The sequence below is a fragment of the Lissotriton vulgaris genome, chromosome 9 (genome assembly GCF_964263255.1).
Source record: "Lissotriton vulgaris chromosome 9, aLisVul1.2, whole genome shotgun sequence".
NCBI classification, from domain to species: domain Eukaryota; kingdom Metazoa; phylum Chordata; class Amphibia; order Caudata; family Salamandridae; genus Lissotriton; species Lissotriton vulgaris.
The window spans coordinates 1,065,531,222-1,065,547,987 of record NC_141697.1 but is presented as its reverse complement, the minus strand read 5'-3'; the positions used below and the strand labels follow the sequence as shown (position 1 = coordinate 1,065,547,987).

Below are 16,766 nucleotides of genomic sequence, written 5' to 3'. Positions count from 1 at the left end.
GAAGCAATGGAAATCACCATATCTCTGGTTTTGAGATCTCCCTCGCAAATGGGTCCCTTAATGTTAGATCCCAGTTCCCTCCCATCATGCCGGACACAAGAGTCTCACGGGGCCCCACGACTCTTAAAAGGCCTCTTGGCCCAGTAACGCTGCAAGTTCAGTTCCCCCATATGACCACCACCAACACCCTTTAAACTTCCCCCTTACCAGACAATGAAAACGATTATTTAAAAGTAACGTGCGCTGGACGACCCGTGAGCCTCCAGCCATAATGTCTTTGTAGTGTAGGTTCTTGCTGGCGGGCGGCCTGACCAGTGCCCGCAGCCTCGGCTGCCCTTCGTGCAGAATGTAGGTAGCCAACACTCATCTCGATCCGACTGGGGCCAGGGTCACTCAGAAGCAAGTACTCCCCACCATCCTAGTTTCTCCATGTCCTCTAGTTATTTCTTCTGTACCCTGTCATCTGTCTCTAGGGTGGGCCCTACCTGCGGGACAGCCCATGGCCCCGGCTCCAACTGTTCATTCGGTGTAACGATCTGAAGCATCCACCTTTGGAGCTTGTTCTCCATTGGGAGGATTTGGCATTGTCGCGTTCTTTCCCCTTCGAAGGATCCTGGCTGCTTTTGGCCACCCTGGGCGGGGGGGGGGTGAGTCCAGTATTCTCAGGCCCTCCTCCAGCTCTTTGATGTGACGCATTTTGTTGTTGTGTTCAAAGACCAGGCGGAATGGATATGTCCATCTATATTTTACCTTTTTAATTCTCAGCTTTGTGGTGATGCGCCTGAACTACTGCCTCTGCAGTAATGTGGAGGGTGCCAGGTCTTCGTATAGTCAGCATCTGAACCCCTGGAAGGTTATCTCCTCTTTCCTGGCTGCTTGGAAGATTGCCTCTTTTACTTGAAAAGAGCTGAGTTTGACGAGGATGTCGCACGTGAGGCATCGCTGCCCCATCAATTGTTTCCCTACATGGTGCAACCTTTTAATCTTGATTTTTAGCTGGAGCAGTTCTAAAATTTCCGCAAAGAGGCCTTCAATAAAGGCCTCCAGGTCCGGTCCCTCTGCTCCCTCCTCTAGATCTCGGATTCTGATGTTGTCTTTTCTTGATCTATTTTCCAAGTCCTCTCTCTTCAGCAGGGCCAGTTGTAGTTGAGTTTGAAGGTCCTGTATTTTGTCTTGAGTGAAAATGGCACATTTATCCAGGTCCTGCACCTGGGTTTCCGTCTCCAGAACTCTAGTACCCATGGAGTCTATGTCTTTCTGGAGAGCTGACATGCGCTCGTTTAGTTAGAGTTTGAGCTGATCCATGGAGGACTTGATATTCAGTATCAGCACCCCACGTTAGACCATATTGCCTCCAGTATTGCTCAGTTCTTGTGGGTGCCGCCTTTTTTGAGCCCCTGGGACCTCATAGGGGTGTCAACAGTGCCACCGACTCCCCTCTTGCCGATCAATGTAGAGGGGCTGAATTCGGCCGCACCGCAGTGATATCGTTTTTCGTGCCAGGTGTGACGCCTAGACGCGCTGCTCCCTCCGTGGTTTTCTGCGCTTGGACTCCTCACTGTTGTCTTGCGCCAGCCCCCCCCAGTGATTCTCAGCACTCCCATTCAGCGGAAGTTGCAGTTTTTCCGGTCACCGCTGCCATCTTGCGGAACTCTTACTTGACTTTTTCGTGGCTTCTTCGTCCGTTAATCTTCCGCATCCGGACAGACAGGACTCTCCTGTACTGCTCCACCGGTTTCACTGTGATTCAGGAGATGACTGGGTGAGTGTTTGGCTATCCCTCACATTAAATAGCGCTCCCGGGCAGCAATGTGGCTCCGGAGCCTAGGTGAATCACGTCCACCCAGCCCTCTTTCCTGGCCACACCCCCTCTGATAACTTTTGTATGCATAATTTCCATGCTTAAATTGTCAAAATTACATATTTTGATATTTCTTATGCTATTTAATTGCCCATGCTGTATTGAACTTTACATTTCTGCTTTTTCACTTTTTTATCTTAGCTTTTATTTATATTAAATCAAATAAAGATTCAATGAATTAATGGTTTGTTGTCAGTAATTGGTTTGTAGATTGATTTGTGTGTGAGCCCCAGTCAAGCAGCAACCAGAACACTAGTCATAGTATGAAGCAGTCAAACCCTTAATTAACATGTGCTCAGCCTTTGGTAGCTTGGTGCAGAACAGTCAGGCTTAACGTAGGGGAAATCTGTTAAGTATTTGTGCAAAACTTCAAACAGTAAAACAGTGAAAACACTACACAAAATATTTCCAGTCCAGGTTACAAAATATAACTTAATTTGACAAGTAGAACAAGATCAAAACAACAAAAATCCAGTAAGTGGAACTTGAGACATTGAATTACAAAGTTGTTAGGTAATATTAGTGCCTAGAAGCAAAAGTGCTATAGAGGATACTTGGTCTAAAGTTCAGGCTGACTGCGATGCAGTAAGGGCCAGATACCGGGACAAAATGAGGCCCGCTGTACAAAAGTACCTTAATCCTGGGTGCATCGATGCCGAGTATGCATGGTACAATCAAGGCATCGCTGCCAATCCACACAGTGGTCACGATGCACTGGGCCTATCCACGCAGCAATGAGTTGCGATGCAGAGGTCGTGGTCATCGAGACAGTCATCGATGTAGATGTGAGAACCTTGAGCCAGATAGAGATTCACACAGTGCTGGTTCAGAAGGTGATGCATCAGGTCGGATTCACACAGCAGTGGTGCTGCATCTGTGCCGATCAACACAGCAGAGGCAATGTATCAGTTCTGATCCATGCAGCAAAGGCAATGCATTTGTTCGGTTATACACATCAGCGGCGATGCATCAGTCTATTCAGGTGTAAGTGAGGCTAGGTCTAGCTCCTCCCTTCCATCCTGCCAGGATGGCCCATTAGGTCACACCTAAGCTCCCATTGGGTGTAGACCTCTAGAGGTAATACAAGAAGCCCAACTATCACCCACCCCAGACGTGATCAGAGACTAGCAGCAGACACCAAATGGCTTATATACAAAATGGCAACTTTCTAAAAGTGGCATTTTCAGAATTGCAGTTCAAAATCTGACCATCAGTATGGATTATAAATTGTGATAACAGAGACACCAACCTTAGAAAGTATATCTCTTCACAATTGGGGATTACACTTAGACAATGGAATAAGGGAATCCCAATATTATTCTATGGGAGAGATAGGCCTTGCAGTAGTGAAAAATAATTTGAGAGTTTTTCACTACCAGGAAAATTAAAAGTACAAGTAAATAAAGCACTTGATCCATTTGACTCACTGTTGCTCATAGCCGAAGCACTTCTAAATCCCACTACTTGATGTCCAATTCAAATATTCCATTCTGAATTTGATGCACCATGCCCCATGTTTTTACCTAGCTGTAGCTTTAAGCACTTGGTTAATAACAGAACTGTCTAAAATGATAAACTGCGTGGTAAACATTAGTAGTAGGGTCAGGTACTAAAACTGAAGTGCTCCGTCAAAATTGAAATTATGGGTTTAAACGCGTGTATTAATGTTTAGCGCATGATGTATAGCGTATGTTTTGTACTGAAAGGGTACCCACCCAGTGCAAAATAATGTGCATAGACTTACATTAAAAATGTTCACACTAGATGTGTGCGTACAGTGCAGCACATATGCAATTTGTGGAGTGTTAGGAGAAATTAAAACAGTCTCCTATAAGTTCTATGTCAAAGAGGCATTTTTTGGGCAAAAAGCCCAATCTACAAATTTCTGTAAAAAGAGTTTTGAATCAAAAAAAACAATGGGTGGTAGCATGAGAATACCTGTGTACCACCCATGGGATGCCTCCTTGACGCAAAGTAATTAAAAGCAGAACAAAGTGCTATTTGCATAACGTTTAGGACTCCTTTCAAGCAGGAAAAAATTTTTTGCGTTGGAAAGTAAACACTTCATCAAGACTTTGTGCCAGTTTGCATCACTTGGTATTACATTGCACTGGTGCAAAGTCCTGATAAATCTGCAACATAGTCTCTGAAAGTTCAAATAGAATTGTTCATGACAAGAAATATATGTCCTTCCGAAAATACACATCCAATCCTAGAGAGGTTCATAAGTGATAACATTGCTCCTTCATTATATACACACAAGCAAGTATAATATTAGGAAACACAGCCAGGGATAATATGTCGAAAAACTTGGCCCCACGTATCTTCAATGATCTAAAATTCAATACTGTAAATCTATTGAAGTAGATACTTAATTTATTTGTACTGGAGAATATCACAAGTGTATTCTTCTTTTGCTGGACACTCACTAAGGTTTGCAGAAATAAAAAAGTGCCTTCTGCTTAGGTTGGCAGTGGTAAGACGTTTGATCATATTTTTTGAGGATAGGAGTTGGCCAAACAAATTGCATGAATTAGGACAAAAAGATCAAAATTAAAATAGAGTTGATGAAAATGTGCAATTCTCTTTGAGTCTAGATGATGTATACCCCCATACTCCCCAATGTAATCCTCATGTGTTTAAATGTAATGCAACAGATCAACAAAAGAATTTCTGAGCACATATTTTCCTCTTCATTTTTATATTTCCTGTTGCAAGAAGACAATATAGAACAGTTTGTCACTGTGAAAACAGCCAGCAAAATAAAAACAACCTTTAGGGCTGTCTTTTTAGGCCTGGCCTTAGCCAAGACCTTTTGATTTTTAATAAAGTATTATGCATAATATTCTTACATGAAGGAACTTTCAGCCACCTCTCTTCATCCATTGGTCTGTTGTTGTGTCATTCACATTTTGCTTCCACCCACTACAGCATTCAGCATGGGGCAATGGGTCAGCCTACTTAAGCCTCTGGTTAACATCATTTTGAATGATTACATTTTGCTCTTCCAGAACGTGGACTTCCACATACAAGGTAGTTTCCTTTAGTGCCAGTGTTGCCTGATGTGATAATAGGATGCACAAGTAAGCACAGGGCTCATTCCAGCGTTATAAATTCCTGTCTCTTTCAAATGCTGTTGTAAATTTGTTTTGAAGTGGACTATTGCTATTTTACTTACAAACAACAAGAGAGAAAGGGAGAGTCGCGAACACTCTTAGTCCCCAAAATATAATATGTATCAACAACAGAAGAGTGTTCTTGTTCTGGTTAAGGTGGAAAGAAGCACAGAGCACAAGAAAACAACAAAGCCCAATAGGTTTGTTAGGAAAGCCCTCACTCACCGACCTGGTCGGTGACTTGCTTCATCATCGGGCCCCACCGGGTGTGACCGAATGCCACCCCGGTGTGCTGCGACGCCAGAATTACTGCGGAGCTGGTTTGGTGATGGGAGGGCTATGTGAAAAATTACGTGAATAGTGTCAAGTGGTGGGATTAAAATTGGCCTTGTATGTGTCAAAAATTTAATTTTAATCAAAGACCATCAAGGGCAAGGTTAAAAAATGTGTTGGTGAGTGGGGCCAACTAAATGGATGGTCCTACTCCCACTAGCATTAAGTGAACAAGTGAATGGTCAACATGGACATGTTTCAGCCGGTGTGGTATCATTAACCTGGCATTCGTCAGGACCTATGGTGTAAAACCTCGGCGGTATGGGCACTCTAAGGCCCACCCAACCAGAGGACTTGAAAGTTAAAAAGTCTGTGAAGTGCAAAAAAAAAACGGGGGGCGGGCTTCACCACCCGAAGGTAGGACGCACACACCACCAGCCTCTAAATTTTAGAGACCAAAAATAAAAAGCACCTGTGGGGGTTAAAAGACAGACAGACAACACAAGACAAACAAACAATTAGAATGTTTTGTCAATTGATTTGACTGATTTCAGTTTATTACTTGTGCTCATAGTGCCAGGGTGCACAACTCATGCATAATAGCAGAGGTGTGTGGCTCTGCCAGTGGCTAAGGCTACACGGTAAGTCATATTGTTAATGTGGTGGCACTGTCAAGGTAGATTGCCAATTTTGCAGAATCTAACTGTGTCGGTGCACAGGGGAGGGTTTTGATAAGTGAAAAGGGAGGCGAGATGGCAGTGAGAATAATCACGCAACTTTCTATCACTCATCGATCAATAGGCCAAATGGCCAGTGGCCAGTCAGCAATGAAGCAGTCAAAGAGGTGAGAAAAAGGAAGGTTCTCACTTCACCAGGGTAGAAAATCCACCCCATAGACCGCGGGAGGGAGGGGACGGCGCATTTGGCACATCCTACAAGGCAAAACAGAGGGAGGAAAAGGGACACACAACCTGGTCAACACGCAGTAAATAGTACTTAGCTTTGTTTGATCTCTCAGCCAGAATCGTACTCACGCCCACGGCGTCCGTCTCCTGCCGGTAAGCCTAATCGCCCTCAGGACCGGGTCTCGTCGATCCGATCGGGAGGAGCGAAGGCGGTTTATGTGTTGCCGGTAAAGAAAAGGGCGCGGTAGCGCTTCCGGGAGTGGAAGCCTACGTAACGCGCATGCGTGGAGGCTGTCAAAACGGACTAGACTGCGAGCCTGATCCGGGCGGAATACTCACTTCCGGAGATTTAGGTACAGAAGAAAGCGCATGTGCGGGCTTGATTAGCATGGCAATCCGAGTCAGTGTCACTGATCGTGATGCACATGCGCAGACGGAGTGTGTTCAAAGATGCAGAGAAAGTAAAGTAAAAGGTGAACAGTAAATACAAATGCGCAATTGATGGTAGTGCGCGTGAAGGGTACACCTAGAGTCAGTTTAACATCCAAATGGCCCAAGGGTTCGGGTAGAGTATTACCTGCAAGGTTAAACAGGACCAATTGTGTACTAAAACTAGTGTCAGAAAGTTAAATAGTTCAAAGGGCACCGTTACAGACAGGGGGAGTTAATGGGAACAGATACAGATCATGGGATTTAGATGTTTATTTAAAGACAGAGCCCCAAGGTATGTCGTCATTGAGGCCATTGGTGTGGGTGCCCAGGCGGTACACCCAACGTTGTTCCTTTTCAAACAGTCTCTCAGATATATTAGTGCCCCCACCGATTTGTTCAATCACAGTCCATTTCAGGTCGTTAGTGGTGTGATTGGTTTGGAGGAAATGGTCACTCATTCTTGTCGTCGCTTTTTTGCACCTAATATTACTTCTGTGCTCACATATCCGTTGCTTAATTTTGCGGGTTGTCATTCCCACGTAACGAAGTGAGCATGGGCAGGTGACGAGGTACACAACATTTACAGAATTACAGTTAGTGTGGGCTTTTTGCCACCAGGTTTTACCGGGTTCAAGAGTCAAAGATTTTGTAGGGGTTGTCAGATGACAGACAGAACAGTTTGAGCAAGGGAAGTGGCCCGTCACTTTCGGAAGATTCCAGGTGTCAGTGACACTCCTCATCGGGGTTATGGGTAGTATTTTGGGTCTGGTGTGGACCAAAGCATCCTTGAGACTGTGCCCTTTCTTAAAAGAAAACAGTGGTTTTTGCCAGTCCTTCTTGAAGCTGGTGATGATTTTCCAATTCTTGTTAATTGATTTTTTCATTTGGTTGGATAGTGCACCGTACGTGGTTACACACGTTAGGGGGACTTCCGCTGTTGTTTTTGTGATCGGTTCCAAAAGTGCTTCCCGCGGTTGGTTCCGTGCACGTTTGAAGCCTTTGTTCAGGAGGTGACTGGGGTAGCCTTTTTGTGTCAATTTGGCTGTTAGATCAGTTGATTGGCATTTGAAATCAACTAAGTTGCTGCAATTCCGGCGGATCCGTAAATATTGTCCGTACGGGAGATTCTCCCTTAACGGGCGAGGATGAAAGCTGGAGAACTGTAATAGATTATTCTTGGCTGTGGCTTTGTAATGAGTCTTGGTAGTTAAGGTTGTTCCACTCTTAGTAATAACCACATCAAGAAACACCACCTCCGTAGTGCTCACTGTATGGGTGAATTTCAGGTATCTGTTAAGTGTATTTAGCCAGCTGAGGAAATCCGTTAGCCTTTCCATGCTGCCCTTCCAAATGAGCAGCACATCATCAATGTACCTTTTCCAGTATGTGATGTTTCTGCAGAACGGGTTGTTGATAGACAGTATGTTTTTAGCCTCGAAGTCTGCGACATACAACCCCGCTATGCTGGGGGCAAATGTACTGCCCATCGAGGTACCCGAACATTGCAGGAAAAGACGCCCTTGGTAAGAGAAAAAGTTTTCTTTCAGTGCAATAGTGGCACATTCTGTTATAAATTCTCTGGGGGTGTTATATTCCCAGATGGTAGAGTGCAGGGCAGCCTTTAATACCGTTATAGTCTCGTCTTGCGGGATACTGGTATAAAGGCTCTCAATGTCTAAAGTAGCCAAGATGATGGTATCTGGCTCAAAAGTAATGGTCTGCAATTGATGTAGCAGGCTTTTTGTGTCCTTGAGGTATGTCGGTGTGTTTTGGACAATTGGTTTCAAGAACTGGTCGCAGAAGGTGGACAGGGGTTCTAGTATAGACCCGATTCCTGACACAATTGGGCGTCCAGGGGGGGGCAATTTGTTTTTGTGAGTCTTCGGGAGTGTGTAGAAGTAAGGAATGGTTTTCTTACTCATCGAAAGGAAGTCTGCTTCATTTTTAGAAATATGGCCCCTTGACTCGGCTTCTCTGACCAGATCAGTAATACGATTCTGGAGTTCAGGAGAAGGATCTGTGGTAAGTGGCAGGTAATTGTTGGTGTTACTTAGTAATTCTTCACATACCCTCTCGTAGTCCGTCGTATTTTGGATTACGATGCCACCGCCTTTATCGGCTGGTTTGATGGTGATAGCGTTATTGTTTTTTAGTTTATCAAGTGCCCGGTACTCCTCGGCACTGAAGTTGCCATAGTGGTGCGGTTCAGGGCTTGTTTCCAAATCCAGGAACACTGCTTGTTCGAAAGCTGTGATAGCAGCTGGTACAGTGTGCGGAGGGGGTACAAACGTTGATTTTGGTCTCAGGCCAGTATCTCCTTTCCGCATTTCTGCATTAGGATCCTCTTTCCCTTCAAAAAAGGCCTTCAGTTTTAGTTTGCGGAAAAACTCAGTGAGTTCGCAATGTAACTTAAATTTATCAGGACGAGCTGTGGGAACAAAGCCCAGTCCTTTCTCTAGTACTCGCTGTTCCGCGGGTGTAAGTTCAATATCCGACAAGTTGGTGATTAGACTTGCTGGTTGCTGGTCCCTGGTTGTGGTGTCTGGCTCCTCGTGCGGTTCCCGACAGCTTCGTCTGTTTGCCAGGAGACTTGGTTGGGGGTTCTCTTGTTCTTCCCTCTGCCTCTCCGGCCCCGTTCTAAAAAAGGCTGCTGGTATTGATTTTGGGGAGGTGGGTGATGCCATCCTGGGTTCCAACCCATCATAGGAAATTGTGGGTGTGGAAAGGGGAATGGTGGTGGCCCGTATCCGGCCTGTGGTGCCATTGCCCAACTTGGTGCTTGGTTGTGATTCTGGAATCTTTGATTGCCTCTATGGCCTCTATTGCCTCGTCTCCCTCCTCGTTTGTATGAGCCTGTGCTAGACCCACTGCTATTGGAGGAATTATCATCTGTTGCATCTGATTCACTCAAGCCCTTTGCTGGTGCTGTGTAATCAGGGTCAGCGTAAGGGTAGGTCTTGTTGAATTCAAATTTCTTAAGGTCTTTCTGAAATTTGGTTAATTTGGACTGCAATAAATTATCTTTATATTCATTCATCTCTCGATTGATCTCATCCAGTTTCTTTTTGTAGCCGGTCACAGTTGCTTTGAATTGTGATTCCGTCTCCTGTATTTCTATCAATAGGATGTCAGAGAGACGCAGGGCAGTCTTTATGATCAGAACGAGCCAATCACGCGTGCAATGCCACGCGATCATGGCCCAATCTTTCCTAAATTGCGCATCATCTAGAAAGATGCGGGGGGCATTAGTCACCAGGAGGCCTTTTGGTGCTGAGTTTGAAGTCAGGTATTGCTTCATTATCGTCCCATGTAAGATGGTACGTATACGATCACGTTTCTGTTCCGTTAATTTCTCCCAATCTGAGGTGTGTGCTATGGCTTGTGAGATTGCCGGGTCTGCAAAGAGATTGGCATCCGCCATTATCGCATCTATTTCTGCTTCAGAGTAGGTCAGTCCCAGATTCGCCATTATGTGATCTGTTTGGTGGATGGTCCTCAATCAGAGTTGAGGGTAAACCAACAGAACGTCTCTTGGTTTAGGAAGGGGGAAGGGAGAAGAGAAAAAATCTCTCACAGCTGCACGCTGCTTAATACTTACAAACAACAAGAGAGAAAGGGAGAGTCGCGAACACTCTTAGTCCCCAAAATATAATATGTATCAACAACAGAAGAGTGTTCTTGTTCTGGTTAAGGTGGAAAGAAGCACAGAGCACAAGAAAACAACAAAGCCCAATTGTTGTTGATACATATTATATTTTGGGGACTAAGAGTGTTCGCGACTCTCCCTTTCTCTCTTGTTGTTTGTAAGTATTAAGCAGCGTGCAGCTGTGAGAGATTTTTTCTCTTCTCCCTTCCCCCTTCCTAAACCAAGAGACGTTCTGTTGGTTTACCCTCAACTCTGATTGAGGACCATCCACCAAACAGATCACATAATGGCGAATCTGGGACTGACCTACTCTGAAGCAGAAATAGATGCGATAATGGCGGATGCCAATCTCTTTGCAGACCCGGCAATCTCACAAGCCATAGCACACACCTCAGATTGGGAGAAATTAACGGAACAGAAACGTGATCGTATACGTACCATCTTACATGGGACGATAATGAAGCAATACCTGACTTCAAACTCAGCACCAAAAGGCCTCCTGGTGACTAATGCCCCCCGCATCTTTCTAGATGATGCGCAATTTAGGAAAGATTGGGCCATGATCGCGTGGCATTGCACGCGTGATTGGCTCGTTCTGATCATAAAGACTGCCCTGCGTCTCTCTGACATCCTATTGATAGAAATACAGGAGACGGAATCACAATTCAAAGCAACTGTGACCGGCTACAAAAAGAAACTGGATGAGATCAATCGAGAGATGAATGAATATAAAGATAATTTATTGCAGTCCAAATTAACCAAATTTCAGAAAGACCTTAAGAAATTTGAATTCAACAAGACCTACCCTTACGCTGACCCTGATTACACAGCACCAGCAAAGGGCTTGAGTGAATCAGATGCAACAGATGATAATTCCTCCAATAGCAGTGGGTCTAGCACAGGCTCATACAAACGAGGAGGGAGACGAGGCAATAGAGGCCATAGAGGCAATCAAAGATTCCAGAATCACAACCAAGCACCAAGTTGGGCAATGGCACCACAGGCCGGATACGGGCCACCACCATTCCCCTTTCCACACCCACAATTTCCTATGATGGGTTGGAACCCAGGATGGCATCACCCACCTCCCCAAAATCAATACCAGCAGCCTTTTTTAGAACGGGGCCGGAGAGGCAGAGGGAAGAACAAGAGAACCCCCAACCAAGTCTCCTGGCAAACAGACGAAGCTGTCGGGAACCGCACGAGGAGCCAGACACCACAACCAGGGACCAGCAACCAGCAAGTCTAATCACCAACTTGTCGGATATTGAACTTACACCCGCGGAACAGCGAGTACTAGAGAAAGGACTGGGCTTTGTTCCCACAGCTCGTCCTGATAAATTTAAGTTACATTGCGAACTCACTGAGTTTTTCCGCAAACTAAAACTGAAGGCCTTTTTTGAAGGGAAAGAGGATCCTAATGCAGAAATGCGGAAAGGAGATACTGGCCTGAGACCAAAATCAACGTTTGTACCCCCTCCGCACACTGTACCAGCTGCTATCACAGCTTTCGAACAAGCAGTGTTCCTGGATTTGGAAACAAGCCCTGAACCGCACCACTATGGCAACTTCAGTGCCGAGGAGTACCGGGCACTTGATAAACTAAAAAACAATAACGCTATCACCATCAAACCAGCCGATAAAGGCGGTGGCATCGTAATCCAAAATACGACGGACTACGAGAGGGTATGTGAAGAATTACTAAGTAACACCAACAATTACCTGCCACTTACCACAGATCCTTCTCCTGAACTCCAGAATCGTATTACTGATCTGGTCAGAGAAGCCGAGTCAAGGGGCCATATTTCTAAAAATGAAGCAGACTTCCTTTCGATGAGTAAGAAAACCATTCCTTACTTCTACACACTCCCGAAGACTCACAAAAACAAATTGCCCCCCCCTGGACGCCCAATTGTGTCAGGAATCGGGTCTATACTAGAACCCCTGTCCACCTTCTGCGACCAGTTCTTGAAACCAATTGTCCAAAACACACCGACATACCTCAAGGACACAAAAAGCCTGCTACATCAATTGCAGACCATTACTTTTGAGCCAGATACCATCATCTTGGCTACTTTAGACATTGAGAGCCTTTATACCAGTATCCCGCAAGACGAGACTATAACGGTATTAAAGGCTGCCCTGCACTCTACCATCTGGGAATATAACACCCCCAGAGAATTTATAACAGAATGTGCCACTATTGCACTGAAAGAAAACTTTTTCTCTTACCAAGGGCGTCTTTTCCTGCAATGTTCGGGTACCTCGATGGGCAGTACATTTGCCCCCAGCATAGCGGGGTTGTATGTCGCAGACTTCGAGGCTAAAAACATACTGTCTATCAACAACCCGTTCTGCAGAAACATCACATACTGGAAAAGGTACATTGATGATGTGCTGCTCATTTGGAAGGGCAGCATGGAAAGGCTAACGGATTTCCTCAGCTGGCTAAATACACTTAACAGATACCTGAAATTCACCCATACAGTGAGCACTACGGAGGTGGTGTTTCTTGATGTGGTTATTACTAAGAGTGGAACAACCTTAACTACCAAGACTCATTACAAAGCCACAGCCAAGAATAATCTATTACAGTTCTCCAGCTTTCATCCTCGCCCGTTAAGGGAGAATCTCCCGTACGGACAATATTTACGGATCCGCCGGAATTGCAGCAACTTAGTTGATTTCAAATGCCAATCAACTGATCTAACAGCCAAATTGACACAAAAAGGCTACCCCAGTCACCTCCTGAACAAAGGCTTCAAACGTGCACGGAACCAACCGCGGGAAGCACTTTTGGAACCGATCACAAAAACAACAGCGGAAGTCCCCCTAACGTGTGTAACCACGTACGGTGCACTATCCAACCAAATGAAAAAATCAATTAACAAGAATTGGAAAATCATCACCAGCTTCAAGAAGGACTGGCAAAAACCACTGTTTTCTTTTAAGAAAGGGCACAGTCTCAAGGATGCTTTGGTCCACACCAGACCCAAAATACTACCCATAACCCCGATGAGGAGTGTCACTGACACCTGGAATCTTCCGAAAGTGACGGGCCACTTCCCTTGCTCAAACTGTTCTGTCTGTCATCTGACAACCCCTACAAAATCTTTGACTCTTGAACCCGGTAAAACCTGGTGGCAAAAAGCCCACACTAACTGTAATTCTGTAAATGTTGTGTACCTCGTCACCTGCCCATGCTCACTTCGTTACGTGGGAATGACAACCCGCAAAATTAAGCAATGGATATGTGAGCACAGAAGTAATATTAGGTGCAAAAAAGCGACGACAAGAATGAGTGACCATTTCCTCCAAACCAATCACACCACTAACGACCTGAAATGGACTGTGATTGAACAAATCGGTGGGGGCACTAATATATCTGAGAGACTGTTTGAAAAGGAACAACGTTGGGTGTACCGCCTGGGCACCCACACCAATGGCCTCAATGACGACATACCTTGGGGCTCTGTCTTTAAATAAACATCTAAATCCCATGATCTGTATCTGTTCCCATTAACTCCCCCTGTCTGTAACGGTGCCCTTTGAACTATTTAACTTTCTGACACTAGTTTTAGTACACAATTGGTCCTGTTTAACCTTGCAGGTAATACTCTACCCGAACCCTTGGGCCATTTGGATGTTAAACTGACTCTAGGTGTACCCTTCACGCGCACTACCATCAATTGCGCATTTGTATTTACTGTTCACCTTTTACTTTACTTTCTCTGCATCTTTGAACACACTCCGTCTGCGCATGTGCATCACGATCAGTGACACTGACTCGGATTGCCATGCTAATCAAGCCCGCACATGCGCTTTCTTCTGTACCTAAATCTCCGGAAGTGAGTATTCCGCCCGGATCAGGCTCGCAGTCTAGTCCGTTTTGACAGCCTCCACGCATGCGCGTTACGTAGGCTTCCACTCCCAGAAGCGCTACCGCGCCCTTTTCTTTACCGGCAACACATAAACCGCCTTCGCTCCTCCCGATCGGATCGACGAGACCCGGTCCTGAGGGCGATTAGGCTTACCGGCAGGAGACGGACGCCGTGGGCGTGAGTACGATTCTGGCTGAGAGATCAAACAAAGCTAAGTACTATTTACTGCGTGTTGACCAGGTTGTGTGTCCCTTTTCCTCCCTCTGTTTTGCCTTGTAGGATGTGCCAAATGCGCCGTCCCCTCCCTCCCGCGGTCTATGGGGTGGATTTTCTACCCTGGTGAAGTGAGAACCTTCCTTTTTCTCACCTCTTTGACTGCTTCATTGCTGACTGGCCACTGGCCATTTGGCCTATTGATCGATGAGTGATAGAAAGTTGCGTGATTATTCTCACTGCCATCTCGCCTCCCTTTTCACTTATCAAAACCCTCCCCTGTGCACCGACACAGTTAGATTCTGCAAAATTGGCAATCTACCTTGACAGTGCCACCACATTAACAATATGACTTACCGTGTAGCCTTAGCCACTGGCAGAGCCACACACCTCTGCTATTATGCATGAGTTGTGCACCCTGGCACTATGAGCACAAGTAATAAACTGAAATCAGTCAAATCAATTGACAAAACATTCTAATTGTTTGTTTGTCTTGTGTTGTCTGTCTGTCTTTTAACCCCCACAGGTGCTTTTTATTTTTGGTCTCTAAAATTTAGAGGCTGGTGGTGTGTGCGTCCTACCTTCGGGTGGTGAAGCCCGCCCCCCGTTTTTTTTTTTTGCACTTCACAGACTTTTTAACTTTCAAGTCCTCTGGTTGGGTGGGCCTTAGAGTGCCCATACCGCCGAGGTTTTACACCATAGGTCCTGACGAATGCCAGGTTAATGATACCACACCGGCTGAAACATGTCCATGTTGACCATTCACTTGTTCACTTAATGCTAGTGGGAGTAGGACCATCCATTTAGTTGGCCCCACTCACCAACACATTTTTTAACCTTGCCCTTGATGGTCTTTGATTAAAATTAAATTTTTGACACATACAAGGCCAATTTTAATCCCACCACTTGACACTATTCACGTAATTTTTCACATAGCCCTCCCATCACCAAACCAGCTCCGCAGTAATTCTGGCGTCGCAGCACACCGGGGTGGCATTCGGTCACACCCGGTGGGGCCCGATGATGAAGCAAGTCACCGACCAGGTCGGTGAGTGAGGGCTTTCCTAACAAACCTATTGGGCTCTATTGCTATTTTACAGCATACCATATCGGAATCATGTTCATCCATCCATCAGAAAACCCCCCAAAACTTATCAAGTTGAATGTGCAGCACACTTGTATCAGCTTTATTTTACTATAGATAGGGTGCAATTTGGGTTTTAGTATCTAATATTTTATACTGTGAACCCTCTTTCCTCTCTTCTGTCCATTTATTTTCTTTCTTTCCTTCTTTCTTTTTGCCTTTTTCTCCTTCTTCATTTCTTTTTTGAGTTCTGTCCTTTCGTTCTTCTTTCTTTTTGCTCTTCTTTTTTCCTTTCTTCTTTATTTCTTTACTGTCTTCTCCCTTTTTCCTTCATTTATTTTTTTCATTTCTTCTTTCTTTTTTCTTTCTTGTTTGCCTTCTTTCCTACTTTTTCTTTCCTTCCTTCTCTTCTTTTTCATGTCTTTCCTCTATTTTTCCTTCTTTGGTTCCTTCTTTCCTTTATTCCTTTTTTCTTCTTTAATTCTTTCTGTCATTCTTCCCTTCTCTTTCCATCTTTCTAACTTTATTCATGTTTCTTTCTTTATCTTTTGCCTTCTTTCTTACTTTCTTTTTTGCCTACTTTCTTTTTTTCTGGTCTTCTTTCCTTCTCCCTGTCCCTTGCCTTTTAGTCTTTATTTCTTGCCTTCTTTATTTTTTCCTTCTTTATTTCCTTTCTTGTTTACCTTGTTTCCTTCTTACTTTCTTTTTGCCTTCTTTCCTTTTTTCTTTCCTACCTTCTTTCTTTAATTTGTGCCTTTTCTTTTTTCATTCTTTTCTTCCTTCTTTCTTACTGTTTTGCCTTCTTTCTTCTATTCTTTACTTCTTTATGTCGTTTGTCCTTCTTTGTTTCTTTCTTTCTTTCTTCCTTTGTTCTTTCTACCTTCCTTCTTTCTTTGTTTCCATCTTTCCTTTTTTTTGTACCCTGCCTTTTTTCCATTTTTTTGCCTTCTTTATTTATTTCCTTATTTCTTTCGTTGTGCCTGCTTTTTTTTTTTATTTATTTCCTTCTTGCCTCCTTTTTCTCTTTGCCTTCTTTCCTTCTTCTTTCCTTTCATCCTTGTTGCCTTCCTTCCTTCCCTTTTTGCCTCCCTCCCTTCCTTCCTTTTTGCTTTCCGTCTATCCTTTGTTGCCATCCTCCCTTCCTTTTTTGTCTGCCTTTGTTCCTTTTTGTCTAACTTTGTCCCTTCCTTGCTTTCTTCCCTTATTTGTCAAAGGCAAAGCTAGCAGCTAAAGACAGACTGATGGCTTTTTATGATCTGTGTTAGCCAAGACTTTTTGATTTTACTAAAAGTATGTATAACATAGAAACTTATAGGGGTTTGCAACCAAACTGTATCCATTAGTTTGATATTGTG

General features: G+C 44.5%; 1 protein-coding gene across 2 annotated transcripts in view; it reads left to right on the top strand.

The window, feature by feature from the left end:
• TAFA1 (TAFA chemokine like family member 1) overlaps positions 1–16,766 on the top strand; it is a 1,279,349-nt gene that overhangs the window by 1,091,088 nt on the left and 171,495 nt on the right. The gene's annotated exons all lie outside the window — the stretch shown is intronic.